Source organism: Castor canadensis, chromosome 7, assembly GCF_047511655.1.
Source record: "Castor canadensis chromosome 7, mCasCan1.hap1v2, whole genome shotgun sequence".
In the NCBI taxonomy this organism is placed as follows: Eukaryota; Metazoa; Chordata; class Mammalia; order Rodentia; family Castoridae; genus Castor; species Castor canadensis.
This window is the reverse complement of record NC_133392.1, coordinates 11,786,909-11,805,996: the sequence shown is the minus strand read 5'-3', so window position 1 is coordinate 11,805,996 and position 19,088 is coordinate 11,786,909.

Here is a 19,088-nt window from a genome sequence, read left to right as displayed (position 1 = left end):
TTTTCCAAATATTGTTCTGAGCAGGATCCAGGTGTTTCTATAACTACCCATGGAAATGAAAGGGAGGAATAAATACAAGATGTTCTATTTGTCCTTAAAGAGTGCAGGAAGTGTCTCTAGCCTGCGTCCCAGCCCCTGAATTTCTCAGTGGTCACTGCCAAGAGTTGGTTTTTTGTTATCACTGTTTTCTTCAGTCCTGATAGCCATGTTAGTGTCCCTTTAGCTTTAGCCTCAAAGGCCTTTCCTGGCCCTTTAAAACCATCGGAGGGAAAGACCTGATGTCCTGGGTCCAGAATTTCCTGCTCTTCCTTATCTTCCTCCCCACCCTCTCTCCTGGCCTTGTGGTACACTCCATCTGTGCAAACCAAGCTAGATTGTTCATTTCATTTTTTGCCCTCAAAGAACACTAAAGGAGAGGCAAGTCCAAAGATCCTAGGAAAAGCTTATTAGGACCTTTCCTGTCCTCTTCCCCAGCACCTGTAACTCTCTTCTGTCACGTTCTTCTTGACTTAGTGTCCCCTTCCCCAGCCAGATGGGAGTGGTAGGATCAAAGAGTTTATCATAGCTGTAGCTGGGTCCCTGAGCATCACCATTAAGCGAAAGCAAGCGTGTAAACAACTTCTTCACCTTCCAGTGCCCATGCTGCTCCTTTCCCGAAACTGATGACAAAGGAGATGCCTCTCCTACATACCATCACCTAGTCAGTGGCCTTGTTAGGTGGGAAGGACACATTTGCTTCAAGGATTGTAGATTGAATGCTTTCTGTTCATATAAAGAAAAAATGAATTACACAGCTTTTTCCTGTGGGATGATGTAAGCCCTCCATCCAAGTTATCCTGTGTCAAAACTCTTGTTTTAGTTTCTTTAAATAATTTCCACTATAGCTTTTACTAGATAGACTTTCTGGCTAGAGCCCAGAAATCTTCAGTTTGTAGTATATTTATAGTGTCCCTTTCCTTCCATTCTTGTTAGTATGTCCTACAGGCCACATCTGGCAGTGCCTGGATGTCTCTCCTTCAGCTTCTAAAGGTGTGTGAGAGAGAGGGAGATTTGATTTTCTTCAGCATCTAGGCTGGCAACTCTTTCCAGAGTTACATCTGGAATACACAATTGGAGTGGAAAGGTGCTATTTTTTTTCTTGATTTTTGTGTTTCATTTCTTTTGAACTCAGAACACTTTTCATCTAACTTTTTTCAAAATTCATTTTCCGGGGTCAGGGATGCAAGTCAGGATGCTTGCCTAGCTTGCCTGAGGCCCTGGGTTCAATTCCCCAGCACTGCAAAAAAAAATTTTTTTTCTTTTCTGATGCCACTTGTCATTTCTCAGCAATTTCAGAATCAAGTTTCAGTTACTCTCCCCCTGCCATCATGATTCCGAATCACTTTCATCATCATCCAAGCCTAGTCCACCCGTGACTGGATGACTGTATATGACTATCTTCCTCTGTCACCACATTTATTGCCTGGGTGCAACAGAGTTTTATCCTCTATACAACACAATCATTTTGTTAACTGAAAATCGCTGTTGTTAACCTCATCTGCTGTTAAAGATGATGCGTTTTGAGTTGGTGACTTTGAGACCAACTTTGAGAAAAATATGTCCCCTCATTAGCACACGTTGGCTGAAGGTTTCTGACACTTGACATCACTGTAGTCTAGTACATGCTCTGCTTGTGTGCAGAGACTGAAGTCCAGTCTGCCGGCTGCATTGTAGCCTCATCTCTCATGGCTTTCTTTAGAGAAACATCTTCAACATTCTACTCCTTGGTCCATCTGAAAGTTCTGGAAAGCTTTCTTGAATTGCAAGAACAATCACAGTACATGAACTAAATTTCCATTTGTCAACACCCAGAGGGAAATGAATATTTAAAAAAAATTTGGGGGGGCAATACTGGGGTTTGAAATCAGGATCAGGGCCTCCCACTTGGCTAGGCAGGTGCTCTACCACTTGAGCCACTCCACCAGCCCTTTCTTGTTTTGGGTATTTTCGAGATAGGCTCTTTCAAACTATTCGCCCAGACTGGCACCAAACTGTGGTCCTCCTGACCTCTGTCTTTTGAGTAGCTAGAATTACAGGTGTGAGCCACCTGGTACCCAGTGAGAAATGAATATTTAAGATGTTTTTATTTTATTGACATACTTTAGATTTGCATAGTATAAATCCCAGTCAGTTTAAAAGTGGTCATTTTTATTTATTTATTTTACATTTATTTTTTAATTTTTGTAGTGCTGAGGATCAAACCAAGGGTCTTTGCCATATTAGGCAAGCACCCTGCCACTGAGCCACGTCCCCTAGCCACTTTTTATGTCTACCATTAAGCCTCCCCCCATATTTAACTGTTGGAGAAATTACCTCACAGATTTTCTTTAAGCAACGTAGAAAATATAAAAAGGACATAGACAATTCAGTAAAAAAAAAAAAAATCTAGTAAATTTGAAAGAAAATGTTTATCCTCATTACTTAACTCAAAAATAGTTAAAAAAGAAGTGTCTCTTAAAACAAAACAAAACAAAACCAAAAACTCAGCCAGGTGCCAGTGACTCATGCCTGTAATCCTAGCAACTCAGGAGGCAGAGATCAGGAAGGTCGTGGTTCGAAGCCAGCCTAGGCAAATAGTTCCTGAGACCCTATCTTGAAAAAAACCTTTACAAAAATAAGGCTGGTGGAGTGGCTCAAGGTGAAAGCCCTGAGTTCAAGCCCCAGTCTCTCTCTTTCTCACACACACACACACACACACACACACACACAAAACAAAAAAACTCAGATTGGAAAGAAAAAAACAGAAAAAGATGGCCATGCAAGCTCATATACTGCCAATAGGGGATTGATTAGTGATTAGTTTGTCTTTTCCAGAAAACTCACAAGTGTGGTCATGTTTTAAGAGCCTTAAAGTTTAGCTCAGTGATTGCCCTTTTAGAAACAGAGTCTTAAAAACGGACAAAGATTAACATGTGATTATCTGTCATATGAGAGTTGCAGAGTGGAAACCTGGAAAAAATGTGTAGTGGCTAAATAGAGTAAGATAGTTTGTGTAGAAATTGGAGAGGGAAGGTGACTTATTTTTCATCTTTTGTTTAACTTTTTCATAACCTTTTGAAAGCTTTGTTTTCTTCCTTTTTTCTTTTTGTTTTTGATGGTACTGGGGTTTGAACTTGGGGCTTTGCACTTACAAAGCAGGCACACACTGCTTGAGCCACATCTCCAGCCCAATAAATTTCTAGTCTTGGCCACATGTCTGTATGAGATAGTAAAAACCCCTGGACAGGTCAGTGCCAGTCTGTTAATTTCTGTAGGAAAGAACCCCAGTGCACCGTTGTCAGTGGCAGGTTGCCAGCACTATCTGTATAAAGTCAGCACTTCAAACAGAAGCAGCATGGTCATCGTGGGGCAGGCTGGCACCTGAAGTATCAGGTGGTCACTTGTGTGTACACACACCAGCTTGGATGAACTGTGGGAGTACCCAGCTTGAACTGTGGCTGATGCTTGGGTGTAGGACTCCTCCTAACCAGTCCTGGGCAGTCAGAGGGAATCAGGCGTGGTAACAATTGTAGATCACGACAAACTCAGGACTACAGTGACAGTCCCCTGAGTGAGGTCCATTGGAGTCCACCTTGTGTCCAACACTGCTAAGTAGCTTCACGCTTCACTTTGACATTAGTGGCACTGGGTGGCCCAGGCCCATTCTATAGAGGAAGAAATGGATCAACAAAGTAGGGTGACTTGTCCAAAATCACAAAATGATTAAGTGGTGAAATTGTGAACAGAGTAGAGAAAGCAAAATAATTTAAATGAGATAGAAATTCAAATTTTCACTTGTTATAACTTTTCATGTGCTCTCCCAAAGTTTGGGCAAAATCTCACAGCATGATGATCCAGATTCCGTTTTTAGTGACTTTGTTCTCTTCCGAAGATGACCCCATCTTTCCTAGGTGGATCTGTTTTGCACACACATTCTTTCCCTTTTTCTACCCAGTGTCACTGTTGATAACACAAGCTGGGGTCAGCTGTTTCTTCATCCGCGGTGGGTTTTGTAAACATCTCACTTTTCTTTTTGTTGCTGGGTGTCACCCACCTGTCCAGAACTCCTGCCTGGGCTTTCTGTGCAGGGTCCCACGTTCATACTTGGGGAAGCAGGTGCGTGGTGAGGACGGATGTTTTATCTGATGTAAAATACAGAGACTTCACTATAGGAGCTGGGGTCATAGCTGTACAAAATAATGATTTTTGCAGGGGCAATGGTCTCTCTCTTTTTTTTTTTACAGCTTTCCTTTTTCTTCTTTTTTTTGAAACTGACAAAAATTGTACATATTTGTGGTGTACATCATGATGCTTTGAAATTTGCCTCCATTGTGGATTGGCCAAATTAAGCTAACATATGCCTCCTTGGATGGCTTCCTTCTTATAGATGAGAGAGCTGAGGTTTCCAGCAGTGATGTAACTTGTTCAAAGTGACTCAGAGTGAGTGGGAGGCTGGACTTGAACCTAGTCTTCCTACACTAGTTCCAGTACTTCTTTGTGACATAATTTCCCTTCTCTGTGGAAATAGATTATTGATATTGGTAATTGTGACAGGCCCTAAATTGGATAAATCTGAACCAGCTCCTGGCACCATGTTAGAGTAAATAAATTGGAAATGCCTACTTGGGAGATCTTGATGTGGTGGCCAGCCTGGGCAAATAGTTTGTCAGATCCCATCCCCAAAATAACGAGAGCAAAAGGGACTGGAGGTTGTGGATTATGCAGCAGAGCACCTGCTTTGCAAGTGTGAAGCCCTGAGTTCAAACCCAGTTCCACCATAAAAAAATTTTGGAAATACAAAAAAAAATACAAATAAGAAAGTAAAAATAACACATATTTATTTCACTGTCCCATTTTGAATTTTACCTTATAAAAACGGGATTGCATTAGAATGTTTGGAACTTGCTTTTTCTATATACCAGATCTTGAGGTTGTTTTCTGTTATTAAAAAACAGTTTAGGATGGACACAGTGGCTCGTATCTATAATTCTAGCTAATTGGGAGGCAAAGATCAGGAGGATTGTGGCTTGAGGCTAGCCTGAGCAAAAAGTTAGCAAAACCCCATCTCAACCAACAGCTAGGCATAGTGGTGCATACCTATTATCCCAGCTGTGTGAGAGGCATAAATAGGAGAATCGCTTTCTAGGCTGGCCTGAGCAAAAACAGAGACCCTATTTGAAAAATAACTAAAACAAAAAGGGCTGGTGACATGCTCAAGTGGTAGAGTGCCTGCCTAGCAAGCACAAGGCCCTGAGTTCAACCCTAGTACACCAAAAAAAAGAAATATTCCATAAAATCTAATTTTACTTAACCAACCCTTATTATCTGGTTTTTGGGATCTTTCTAGTTTTCCTGTTACTTTTGTGTGTGTATTTATGTGTGTGTATGCGTGTGTACATATGTGTACACACATGGGAAGATAGATGTGTTTTTTTTCCTCTCTCTTCAATACAGGGTTTTGCTATGTCCAGGCAGTCCTGAAAATCACCGTGTAGTTCAGGTCAGCCTCAAGCTTGTGATCCTCCTGCCTCTGCTTCCCAAGTGCTGGGATTACAGGAATGTACCACCACTCTAGCTACTAGATTCACTTTTTGATGGACCTCTTTTCAGAAAGAGCTCTGTGGACATTTGAGCCAGCTTTTAAATTCAATCACCGGACAGGTGAGATTTCTCTGAGGTTATACGGGACAGGAAGTTGCTAAGGATATCAGACTTTCTTCACTTGACTTTGTTGGAGGCTTTTGCACACCCTCTCTGAAGGCCCGACACCCTCAAGATGCCATTTCAAACCTCAGCTTCCTAGGAAGGTAGCAAAAAGTGAGTTTTCTGTTTTTCCAACCAAAAATTAATTCTGAAGAACAAACCTTAAAAAAAAAAGGAAGAAAGTCAGTGTGGGAAATGTGACTTCAGCAAGGTATCCCTCTGTTAGCACACAGGGACCATGAACAAGTACATTTACTGGGACCTTTAAATCTGAATCAGCCAGAGGAGAGAGTTTACCAAACATCAGTATCTTGTGCCCAAATCCACAAACAGGTGTCACCATCAAGTGCTGTTTAAATGTGGCACATACATACAGCTGTGTAAACGTGGTGCTTGGTTTCTGAACCACTTTGAATCTTTTAGAGTGGCTCTATGTTTTGGAAAAGTTTGAATTATTTTGTTTCTGCCCTAATGTGATTTGTATAATATTTACTTGTTTTCATTCAAATGCATATGTCTTACTTTAGTATTTGGTCTGATTCATGTAGCTGGTGTTAGCAATATTTTAAGTTCCTTTTGCAGTATCTGTGGCATTTCATTTATTTAATTCCATTTTAAAATGGAATTTTCCCTTGAACATAAAACTTTACTTTCAGAAAATCTAATTATTGGCTACAAGCATTATTTCCCCACAAACTTGTTCAGATCCTCTCACCTCTCATTTACCTTCCAGAAGTTAAAAAAAAAATTCCACTGAGTTTCCTCTTGCTAAGAAATCTTGTCTTCTGAATTATTCCTTGGTTAGCTTTTTCCCCATTCACCTGGGCACACTTTCCCCTTACCATGCCAGGAAGGCGATTTCCGTTTTCAGTAATGGCGGGTTAGCTTACTATACACCAGCCCTCCCACTAAAAATAACTAGAAAGTACAGTATATAGAAAAAAATCTGTTTGAAGATAGCAGAGACCCACCAAGGAAGCTAGGACACCAGGGGTCAAGGCCCAGAGCCAGAAAGGAAGTGCAGTGAGTTAAGTCCGGCAACCCTACTCCTTCTCCTTGTGAGATACCTGCTAAGGCAGAAAATGACAACTGAGTGGCTGAGACCATTGAGTACAGCGTCTGGCTCACTTTCAGGACTGAGGAGACAAAAGTTGCATTTTAGGCCACACCAAGGAGGCAGGACTGTGGTAAATACTCAGGACTTCAGGTGGATTCCTTCTGGCTCTTCCTTTAGATGGGGAAGAGCCAGAAGTAGAGCAGCCTCCAAAGACTGAAGTCCAGACTTAAAAGCAGCTTAATTCTTGATTAAGGGTTAATCCCCTGCCCAAACCACCTGCAAACTGCAAAAACAAATCCTTTTGGGAGGAAGCTTAGGTCACCTAGAGCTTAAAGTTATCTGCATAGTTTTTCATCCACAATGTCTAATCTACAAGAATGAAAGCCAAAAGAAAAAGCACAGTAAAAACAGATCTACAGTAGACAACGATACTAGAGTTATTAGATGCAGACTTTAAAATAACTGATTAATATTATCAAGAATTTAGATGGCAATTTTGAGACTTTTACTAAAGAACTGGAGATACAAAAAGAACTGAATGGAAATCCTAGAACTGAAAAATATAAAAACAAAACATAAAAGTCAACAGTGGGTTTCACAACAGAAACGACACAAAGAGAGAAAATAGTGAATTGGAAGGTAGGCCAGGAAGAAATAGACTGAAGCACATATGGAAAAGGATAGAAAACACAGGAAAGAATCTAACAGACATGGAAGATGGTGCCTGTGTAACACATGTGTAATTGGAGTCCTTGAAGATAAGGAGGACAGAGAGTGAGGCAGGACATATTAATGAGGATTGTCCACAGCCAACAAATGGTTTCTTCTCCATAAGCTGGAGAAAATAATGCAAAGAGGCCACACACAGGCCCATCATGGTAAGATGTTGGGTGGCTTTAAAATCACCACTCAAGTCACTACCTGACAAGAATGTCTTCTACTAAACAGACCTTTCTCTAAATGGGTTCTGTGGTTTGGGTATGATTTGAGTGTGACCCCAAGAGTTCATATTTGAACTTTTATCCTCATTGTGAGGCATTAAGAGAGCAGAAACTTAATTGACTATGGCTTTAAGAGGTGGGGATTCTGGGAATTGATTAGGACTAGAAAAGTCTATCAAGCTGGAACCCCCATGACTGACTCCTGGTGGCTTTATGTGAGGGATACACACATACACACACATTCCCTGTCTCCTGACTTGTGATGCCTTGTACCATTTTGGGATTCTGCTGGCCAGAACGCTGTTACCAGATATGGACCCTTAATCTTGGACCAGAATTGTGAGCTCAGATAAGCTCCATTTGTTTATAACGTGCCCAGTCTGTGATACCATGTTACTAGCAACAGAAAATGGGCTAATTACAATGAGCAGGCACCATTGCTAGGAATTTCCATACCTGTATTCACAGCTTTGCCTTTAGAATTCTTGGTGGCCCACTGCTCTCTTTGGGGACCAGCTTTTGTGATGTAGAATATTTCTTAGTGACCAACTGTTGACCTTGGTAAGGTTGCTGGGCACCCATGGTGGTCTTGGTGCACCCTTGTTTTTTTTTTTTTTTTTCCATTTTTCTTTTATTATTCATATGTGCATACAAGGATTGGTTCATTTCTCCCCACTGCCCCCACCCCCTCCCTTACCACCCACTCCGCCCCCTCCCTCTCCCCCGCCAATACCCAGCAGAAACTATTTTGCCCTTATCTCTAATTTTGTTGTAGAGAGAGTATAAGCAATAATAGGAAGGAACAAGAGTTTTTGCTGGTTGAGATAAGGATAGCTATACAGGGCATTGACTCACATTGATTTCCTGTGCATGTGTGTTACCTTCTAGGTTAATTCTTTTTGATCTAACCTTTTCTCTAGTACCTGTTCCCCTTTTCCTATTGGCCTCAGTTGCTTTAAGGTATCTGCTTTAGTTTCTCTGCGTTAAGGGCAACAAATGCTAGCTAGTTTTTTAGGTGTCTTACCTATCCTCATCCCTCCCTTGTGTGCTCTCGCTTTTATCATGTGCTCATAGTCCAATCCCCTTGTTGTGTTTGCCCTTGATCTAATGTCCACATATGAGGGAGAACATACGATTTTTGGTTTTTTGAGCCAGGCTAACCTCACTCAGAATGATGTTCTCCAATTCCATCCATTTACCAGCGAATGATAACATTTCGTTCTTCTTCATGGCTGCATAAAATTCCATTGTGTATAGATACCACATTTTCTTAATCCATTCGTCAGTGGTGGGGCATCTTGGCTGTTTCCATAACTTGGCTATTGTGAATAGTGCCGCAGTAAACATGGGTGTGCCGGTGCCTCTGGAGTAACCTGTGTCACAGTCTTTTGGTTGTATCCCCAAGAGTGGTATTGCTGGATCAAATGGTAGATCGATGTCCAGCTTTTTAAGTAGCCTCCAAATTTTTTTCCAGAGTGGTTGTACTAGTCTACATTCCCACCAACAGTGTAAGAGGGTTCCTTTTTCCCCGCATCCTCGCCAACACCTGTTGTTGGTGGTGTTGCTGATGATGGCTATTCTAACAGGGGTGAGGTGGAATCTTAGCGTGGTTTTAATTTGCATTTCCTTTATTGCTAGAGATGGTGAGCATTTTTTCATGTGTTTTCTGGCCATTTGAATTTCTTCTTTTGAGAAAGTTCTATTTAGTTCACATGCCCATTTCTTTATTGGTTCATTAGTTTTGGGAGAATTTAGTTTTTTAAGTTCCCTGTATATTCTGGTTATCAGTTCTTTGTCTGATGTATAGTTGGCAAATATTTTCTCCCAGCACCCTTGTTTTTGATCCCAGGGGAGAAATACCCAGTTCCCTTGGCTGCCCTGGTACATCTTCCATTGTGTCCCATCCCTGGAGCTTGGGCCTGGGCCTGATATGGACTACTGTGCTTGTTCAAGTCCTGCCCCGCTGCTACTCATCATGCCATCTTGACCAGCTCCCTTGCCTCCTAGTTTTTGTGCCCTAAACTGTACAGTAAGGTTTACAACTCTTACCTCTTATTTAGGGTTGATAGGAGATTTAAATGAGCTCAGGATGTACAGTGTGTGACAAATAGAACCTATTCGATGTGGGTTTGTCATTTTGGAGTCTTCTTGACCCACTTCTTTAGGCTGATCAGCAGGCATACATTTCTTCCTATTATTGAATCTTCTATAAACTTCTTGTGCCTGCTTTGCTCCAGTGGGAGCTGGACATGAGAGGAGAGGGTGTGCATTTTACACCAGAGGAGAGAGCTTAACTATTCATCTCGTTAGGTTTGTACAAGGGTTGGCCAATTTCACCCTTCAAAGGAAGAAATAAACATTAAGTTTGAAAAACTTCCAAAGAGCTAGAGAAATAGAATCAGATAAAGCACCTGCATGGTTGCAGGATTTTCTCCTGACAGTGAAAGTTAACTACTCACACCAAATTGAAATTTGATCACTACTTCTGCCTTAAAAAAAATTGAAGCAGAAAATTCACCATTGATTGCTGCATAAAATTCTTTCATAAAAGTTTTCAGTTGTTGAATATTATATTCCTGATTCTACTGCCCATTTATGTGACTACTGCAACTCTTGGTTAATGAATTTTTTTCATATACTCATATGAACATCTTATATACTCATGAAATATTGACATATATTCTATAATGATTTACATCTGCACACACTAGGTGTTTTACTCCATTTAATTTTATTCCAATTTTATTTAATTGCATTCTTTCTTTTCCTTAAGTAAATACCTATTTGTACGTTTAAATTGTGATTATAAAGTGAGTATATTGTGCAAGATTGGACAATACAATAAATTTCATCTAATGTCAAAGACCAAACCCAACCACTGTTGACACCAACCTGTCTTATGTTTCACTGTCCGTCACTGCTGAGGATTCAGAAGAAAGACCAGAAGTGGCTGAATCTGCTTCCATGAAGCACTTACTGCGTGATGACCCCAGATGACGCTGTCACCATGCGTGGTCCATCAGTCCTCACAGCAGCCCTGGAGAAGCCTTTGCTTTTGGCCTAAGGGCTTGCTTGCTTTTTCTTCACCAGGCACAGTTATACTTTAAATATGAATTTGGGCACTGACAGTGGTGGCAATCTTCACTTACAGCACAGACTTCCATTCTAAGGCAGGTGATCTGGAATACCCCTACTCTACATGATGGGATAAAAACCACTGAGGACAGCTAGGAGGACTCCTCGCTGTGCTCACCATGCCCAGCCTGGTGCGGAGGACACAGATGTTGCCTTCTGAGGAAGCTAAGCTTTTGTCACGGAGGTTTGGATTCACTCACTAGTTCACTCACTCATTCATTCACTCGCTTTCCCTTCTGCAAAGTGTACCTGTGAGCTGCTGTGAGCCAGGCTCCATGCTAGGCCCTTGGGATGCAGGAATGAAGGAAACAGATCCCTGTTGGCAGCTTGTCTTCCTGTGGGGAGGGAAGTAAGTGTGACATGGATGTGCGGCATGGCACAAGTGCCAGAGGTGCCATCCACACAGAATACTGTCCTGCCAATCTGCTCCTGGATGCCACATGGTGGCCATGCTGCAAAAGTTCCTGTCAGGGAACCTACAGCAAAACCCTTCACACTGATGTAGGCTCACTGCATGCTGCTGGGTCCCGAGTCTTCATTGGGAGTTTTGGATTTTTGCGTTGTCATTTCGATGGTGTTCCTTAAACACACACACACACCCCACAAAGTAAAAAAAAACCCATCCCTCCCATTAAAGCTACAGTTCAACCAAGTCTTTTGCTCTTGACTTGATAATCCAAGAATATACTTGGAGCTGGTGGCTCATGCCTGTAATTCTAGTCACTTGGGAGGTTGAGATCGGGAGGATCATGGTTTGAGGCCAGTCCAGTAAAATAATTGGTGAGACCCCCCCCCCCCGCCATCTCCAAAATAACCAGAGCAAAATGGGCTGGAGGTGTGGCTCAGGTGGTAGAGCGCCTACTTTGCAAGTGCCAAGCCCTGAGTTCAAATCTCAGTCCTACCAAAAATAAATTTAAAAACCCCATGGCCCCAGCCCATGAAACTCCATACTTATTGGACACTAACCTCCCACACTGCCCCCCAAGCCCCTGGCAACCAGTGTTTTTTTTTCTCTGTCTCTGTGAATGTAACTACTATAGATACCTCATATGAATGGTAACTTACATGAGTACCAGATTTTGGCCTTTTGTGACAGGCTTATTTCACTTAGCATAATGTCCTCAAGGTAGATTCTGGTTGTAGCACGCATCAGGATTTCCCTTCTTTCTAAGATCCAGTGATATTGCATTTGTGTTGTATTTACCACATTTTGTTAACCCCAGTGGACATTTGGACTCCATTTCTTGGTTATTGTGAATAATGCTGTCATGAACATGGGTGTGCATAGATCTCTGGGAGTCTCTGCTTTCAATTCTTTTGGGTATATACACAATTTTTTAAAAAAAGACAGCATCTTATAAAATAACTCAAGATGGCCTCAAACTTGGGATCCTCCTGCCTCAGCCTCCTGTGTGCTGGGGTTACAGGCAGGTACCACCATGCCAGTGGGTTTTTGAAAGTCATAGAGCATTGAGGAAATAGTTTCCGTGTTCTTTGTGGTATCAGCAGCTCCAGGAAGAGTGAGCTTCTGGGCATACCTCATGCCCTTCAGTTGATGTGACAGAAAGGCGGCGTCTGCGTGTGATGGTTTCCCTGTGTGTCGAGCTTGTAGAATCCCTGGCTGCCCGCTGTCTCAGCACTGGGGCTGCAGAAGGCACTGAGCAAATAAAAGATTTGTTGTTGTTATTGTGAACTTTCAGGACTCTACAAATGTACATTTTTCTATTTTATGATGTAGTTCCAACCACTAAAATGACCCCCTGAACAATGTGCAAACTGCAATAAAGCATCAAGGTTTGGCTTCCAGGAAAATAAAAATTCATCAGGAAGAAACAGCAGCAGGGGCAAGAAATGATGGGGAACACTCGGGGGGACTGCTTCCTGCCTCACTCCATTGTTCAAAATCTCCATTACTCAATGGAGCATTGTTTGTGATGGCAGAAGGCAACCACCGATCCCAACATTTATCAAAAAGAGAGGGTTAGGTAAATCACAGCCTCCTTCATGCCTTGGGATCCTGTATTGCTATGAAAAAGAGTACTCAGCCTCTTTATGGAGAAAGATCTAGCAGACTTTTGAATTGAAATTACAAATGCTGATATTGATTGTACAATAAGCTGTCTCTTGTGAGAAAAGTGAACAAGTGTGTGTGCGCACACATGCATCTGTGATACATTCTTACGCTTGCCTGTATGTGTCTAATGAAACTCCGGAAAGATGAGTGAGAGACCATACCAGCGAATATGTATGGGGGTGGGATGGAAATTTCATAGTAATGCTCTCTGTATTTTAAAATTTTTTCATCCGTGCAAATATATCACCTATTGAAATTAAAGATAGAAAGGGCTTCTATTTTCCAGCCAGCCCGGCTGTAGGGGATGCTCAAAGCCTAAATTAATTTGATTTATAGACAACAGCAGTCGCACAGTTTCTTGCAAGAAGAACAAATCTGCTACAGACTAGTCAAAATTTTCCTTTTGGTCAAGAAAGCCAACAATTTCTGATCCCAGCCCTGCAGATGTCCAAGAAAACACAGAGAAGGAGAAGGTGCTCAGAGACTTGCTTGGCAACTGGTCCCCAACTCTTTGGAGAAACTAAAGAGTCCATTGAGAGTAACAAAATTTCAAAGAATCCCTGTCTCTTCTCAGCATCAGGAGGGATGAGAAAGGGGAGTGTTGGGTCCAGGACAGGGGGTCTGGAGTTGGGCAGAAGAGGAAACCAGAGGAGGCCTGGTTTCACTCTGGCTGTCTCTTTCCTGCACGTTGCCCTAGGTGCAGAGGTAGGTGCTGTTCAGTGCATACCCAACCTTGGCTTGCTTGGCTGGACCCAGAACTTGGCTTGCTGAAAGCCTTACCATCAACAGTGGTTCATAAACCAGCAGGTAAACAAGGAAGCAAATGAACAGTCACTCATCAAATGCCCATCTCCATAAAACCACTGCCACTCCAGAGAGTTCCGAGACGACATGCCTTTGAGCCCAAAAAGCCTAGGCAGAGAGTGTGTCCTCTACCTGGAACTCACCTGGGGAAACAAGGTAGGGCCTAGCTTTTCTCCCTACCTGAGAGCCATCACTAGCCAAAGAACAGTTCACCTTAAGGTAATCGTGTAGTCCTCAGGAACAATTAGCATCTGAGGAGCAGGTGCCCTGTCAAAGAATGATGTCGTTAAATGTTGGATTTGCTCTGAGGCTCAGTGAGTGAAACCTAACACATGGCAGAGTACAAACTACCAAGTCACATTCAGAACAGGAGATGGGCAAATAGAAAACGAAGAGATGAAAGAGGTATATCTGGTAAATACAAACCCCAAATCAGTAGCTTATACTAGGTAAAACATTTATAGTGGGGAGTCAAGGCTCAGACTTGTAATCTCAACTACTTGGAAGGTAGAGATCAGGAGGATCATGGTTCAAGGTCAGCCCAGGCAAAAAGGTAGAGAGGCCTCATCTCAAGCAATAAGCCAGGCATGGTGGTCCCCACCCATGACCCCATCTATGCAGGAGGCATAGGACAGGAAGATCACTGTCTGAGGCCAGCCACAGGCAAAAACATGAGACCCCATCTGAAAAATAACCAAAGCAAAAAATGACTTGGGGAATGGCTCAGGGGGTAGGGAACCTGCCTAGCAAGCACTAGGCCCTGAGTCCAAACCTCAGTACCGTCAAAAACAAATAGACAATCCTCCACCCCAAATCATATCTATGGCAAAACAACAACCAAACTAAAGACAAAGCAAGGTGTTTCATACTAATAACAGGAACAACAGACCAGGAAGATACAATAATCATAGACATCTCCCCTAACATCATGACCATCACAAAGCTACTTGTGGTAGAACTAAGAGGAGAGAGTGTCATCAGGACGGTAGTTGAGGTTTTCACATGTACACAAAAGTTGATAAATCAAGCAGAAAAAATTTTCCAGGATAGGGAGGAACTTAATAACATGATTACCTAATTCCTTACATCCAAGACAGACAGAATATATTCTTTTAAGCACATACAGAAGAAGCACAAAACTGTTTGTGACTAATGCCACAAAGAATGTCTTGGAGAATCTGGAAGAAATGACTTTATTTAAACTACATGTGTGGTGGAAATAGAAAAAAAAAAATACAAATCAGTATCAGAGGAAAAATGGCCCTGCAGAGCTTGTGAATATGTTACTTTCCATGGCAAAAGCAGCTTTGTGAGTGTGATTGAGGTCAACGGCCTACACATGGTGAGAGTGGCCTGTATTGTGCAGGTGTACCCCATCTGATCAGAGCCTGCAAAAGGGGAGAACCTCTCGCAGCTGCTGGTAGAAGGAGCCATGTCTATGGGCAGATGGTCAGAAAGATGCTATGTACAAAGACTGAACCTGCTGTTGCTGGTTTTGAAGACGGGGCCATAGCCAAAGATGGGGGGGTAGTCTCTCAAAACTGGGCCTGGCTTTCAGCTGACAGCCAGGTAAACACAGGGCTCTTGGTGATAGCAGCAAGGAACTGAATTCTGCCAATTGCCAGAATGGGCGAGGAAAGATCTCCCTAGAGTGTCCAGGAACGCAGCCCTTCCCTAACATGGCCATTAGCCCAGCGGAGATGTGTGCCTAGCTTCTGACCTCCAGAATGGTAAGATAATAAATTTGGGTTGTTTTAAAGCCACCGAGCTTGTAATTTGTTACAGCAGCAAGAGAAAAAGGGGCATATATGACTAATTCCATGCTGCTCAGTAATGCTTAGGCTAAAGAAGGTAAAGGGGTATATAAATTGTCAATCGCTATTGTCAAGCCCACTGTTTTGGCCAGTGGATCCGGAGTGGATCCAGTGGAAAATTGAAAGAAAAGCTTGCGGGGCAGGAGGCAGTTGCATTTATGTAGCTTCATTGCAAGCAACACTACAGCAGAGTGCAGGAGGGAAAAGAGAGAGCCAGGTGGAACAGGCTGTCCCTATAGGAGAAGAACAAAAGTGGCCCAAAGCCCGCTACAAAGCTGCCTGGGCTCATAAGCACACACTGCTGTACACGTATACTTTGGCATCTAGCTGGAGCCTGGTGGCTCAAGGTTGCATTCCCATGGCTACACTTTCAAAAAGTTGTGCTGTTCCCAAGACAGCGTTCCCAGGGCTGTGTGGCCTCCCCACTCCCCCAAGGCTGCACCTGTGTGACTGAGAGATGGTCTTCATACTATGTAACAAATTACTCCCAAGATCAGTGGCATGAGACAAAACATTTACTTATCCCGATTTCGGTGGGTCAGCAACTCAGGTGCAGCTTAGTGTGGCGCTCTGCTTCAAGTTCAAGGTGGCAGTCGGAGCTGGTCTTAAGGCTTGACTGGAGAAGGACCTCTCTCCAAGTGTGCTCATGTGGTTGTTGGAAGGATTTGGATCCTCACTGGCTGTTGGTCAAGGCTGCCAATTCCTTGCTCTGCGGATGTGTCCAGTATGGCAGCTTGCTCCACCAGAGCAAAAAGGAGAGAGTGAGCACTGGCAAGAAGAGCATCACAGTCTCTTGTAACCTAAGCTGGGAGTGACGTCCCGCCACCTTTATCCTATTCTAGAAGCAAGTCTCTAGGCCAGGGATTGCATAGGGGCAGGAGTCCCAGGAGCCAATTCAGAAGCTGCCTGCCATGAGGAGAAAATAAAAAATTCTTGGCAGTGAATGTCAGCTCAAGTGGGACATGGTGGCATTTGTGTGATTCAGTTAAAACTATACTAAGAGGGAAATTCATAGTTTTGAATACACTTAGACACAAGCAAGATAGAAAAGAAGTGGGCTTAGCTTTCACTTCAAGTAACTAAAGAATTGAAAATCAGAGTAAATGTAAAAGAATAATCGTAAAAGCAGAAACTCATGAAGCAGTGAAAAAAAAAAATAGACGATTTTTTTCAACCTACAGCTGGGTTTTGGCTTGTGGGGTGTAAACAGGCTCTGTGCATGTAACTTTTGATGTCTGTGCTTTGCCCTGCTATGGGGAGGTGGACATTTGGATAGGAACCAAGTCTTGCGACATGAGGTTGGTACACCCAACCCTGGTGGACCAGCCAGGGTCCTAGATGACTGCAGAGCTGTTGAGTCAACCCCGAATTTCCTACATCCTGACTTTTACATGGGAGATAAATGAATTACATTTTTTGGGGGGGCTGGCTTTGAATTTGAGATACTCCTGTCGATACCTCCACAGTTCTGGGATTATAGGTGTGAACCCCCATGCTTAGCTGAATGTCTATCTTCTTTAAGCCATGGTTACTTCGGGTCTCTGTTACATGCAGCCGAATCTATATCATGACTAATGTAGAACTGAAGAGACAAATTTGTCATTATTTTTTGATGGGATGAGAACTTACAAAGTTAACCAAAGAGAGTAAATGAAGCATTAGAACTAATACGAGAATTAAAAGTTCAGCAAGGTTTGGGGCACAAAATCATTAAAAGGTTGGAACTTTTAATCTAGAAATAACTCATTATAAAATGTGCAAGAAAATAAGGTACCAATTAAAATAGCAAAAAGCCCAAACCCCACAAATCTGTAATTTTTCTGGCAATTAATATAATAAAAAGTCTCAAGACATTTATGAAGAAAAACCTGACACTCTATTAAAGGATATAAAATAAGATATAAGTAAATGAAGAGGGATGACAGCACTATAACACTGTTGACTCTATAAATTTATTAGTCTATAAATTTGATGCAACTCCAATTAAAACTCCAAGAGTATTTTTAGGAGACTTAATAGAAAAATTCTACAAATTAGATGGATGAATAAGACTTCATGAATAACTAGACATTGTGGGGAGAAAATGAGCAAAGAAAGGAGACTCACACTACCTGATATTGACATATATCATAAATCCAGCATAAAAGCAGGCCCACTGGGATAGAAGGGCTGAATACAATGGGGTGTATGGACCCTCCGTATGGGAACTTGGTGTTTTTCAGAGACAGAGAAGTGGCGCGATGTTTGGTAAATAATCTTGTGAAAAATCAAGTCATTATTTGGAGAAAAATGAAGATAAATCCTTGCTTATTCCATATCCAGAAATAAATTCCTTGTAGATTAAAGATGAATGGAATACTAGTAGAAAAATGTAGAGTATTCTTTGTGATTTTGGGTGGGGAAGTATTTCTTAATGGATGCTATGGTTTGGACCACCATTTTTAAAAAAAATTGTTAGCACTGGAGATAAAACCCAAGGCCTTCTGCATGCTAGGCAAGCCCTCTACCATGATCCACACTTGGATCACAAATGTTCCCAGCGGTTTCTGTGTTAAAGGCTTGCTCCACATCTTGCAGCACTATTTGAGGTGGTGGATGCTTTTGGAGGTCAGGTCATAGGAACATGCTCTTGAAGGGAATATTGGAGCCACTGAGGTGAACAAGCCTCTGTTGAGTGCTCCCACCATGATGTGGTATTCAGAGGACTTAGAATCATGCTTTAATTATAGGTAGTCCTAAAGAAATAGTAACTTTTGCTATGTGCCAGACACGTACTTTAGCTAGGCTACCTAAATACATGTGTATTCATTTCAGTTATACAAAATAAGAGCTGTGCAATTCTTCCTGTTCCCCTAGATGAAGAAGTCTTATTTGGTTCCTGGCAATCAATTATTCCATTTAGTGAAGCCCTGTGCAGTTGAAGAGAAGAAAGCTACCAGGACCTGGGCAGTGGCTGATCTAGAAACGGCACACTGCCAGCACAGTGTGTCTGTGTGCCAAGGAGAGAAAGGAGGAATCAAGTCGAGTTTCTCAGGAACGGCGTTTGCAGAGAAAAACAATGCGGGAATCAAAGCACAAACTCCTGACTCACCTCTGCCCCTTTGAAACTGGAAGCCCAAGTTCTGAGAACTTCATTCTAGGGAAATATACCTTCAATTTTAATTCACTCTGAAACTCGCGCCATCTCTTATCATTTGAATATGACTCTTCATATCACGATTGGCATTTTAGTTAAATTGCTAAGTGCAAATTATTTGTTGGATTTTTTTATGGTGAGGAGAGGTGGAGGGGGTGATGGCACATCTGGGAAATGGTGGAAATAAATTTTAATGAAATTCGAGAAATGAGAAAAGCTGAATTGGTGATGTCCATGCTGGAGACAGAGATGCATTTTGGGGGCAACTCAGCTGACAGGATTATTAAGGGCTCTGTGTGGTGGCTTATATATAATTTAGATATAATAATAAACTGGAGTTGGACTTTTGGCACCTCTCCCAGATTAAATCCTTTGAATGTTTTTCTTATAAAAGACAAAAAGAATT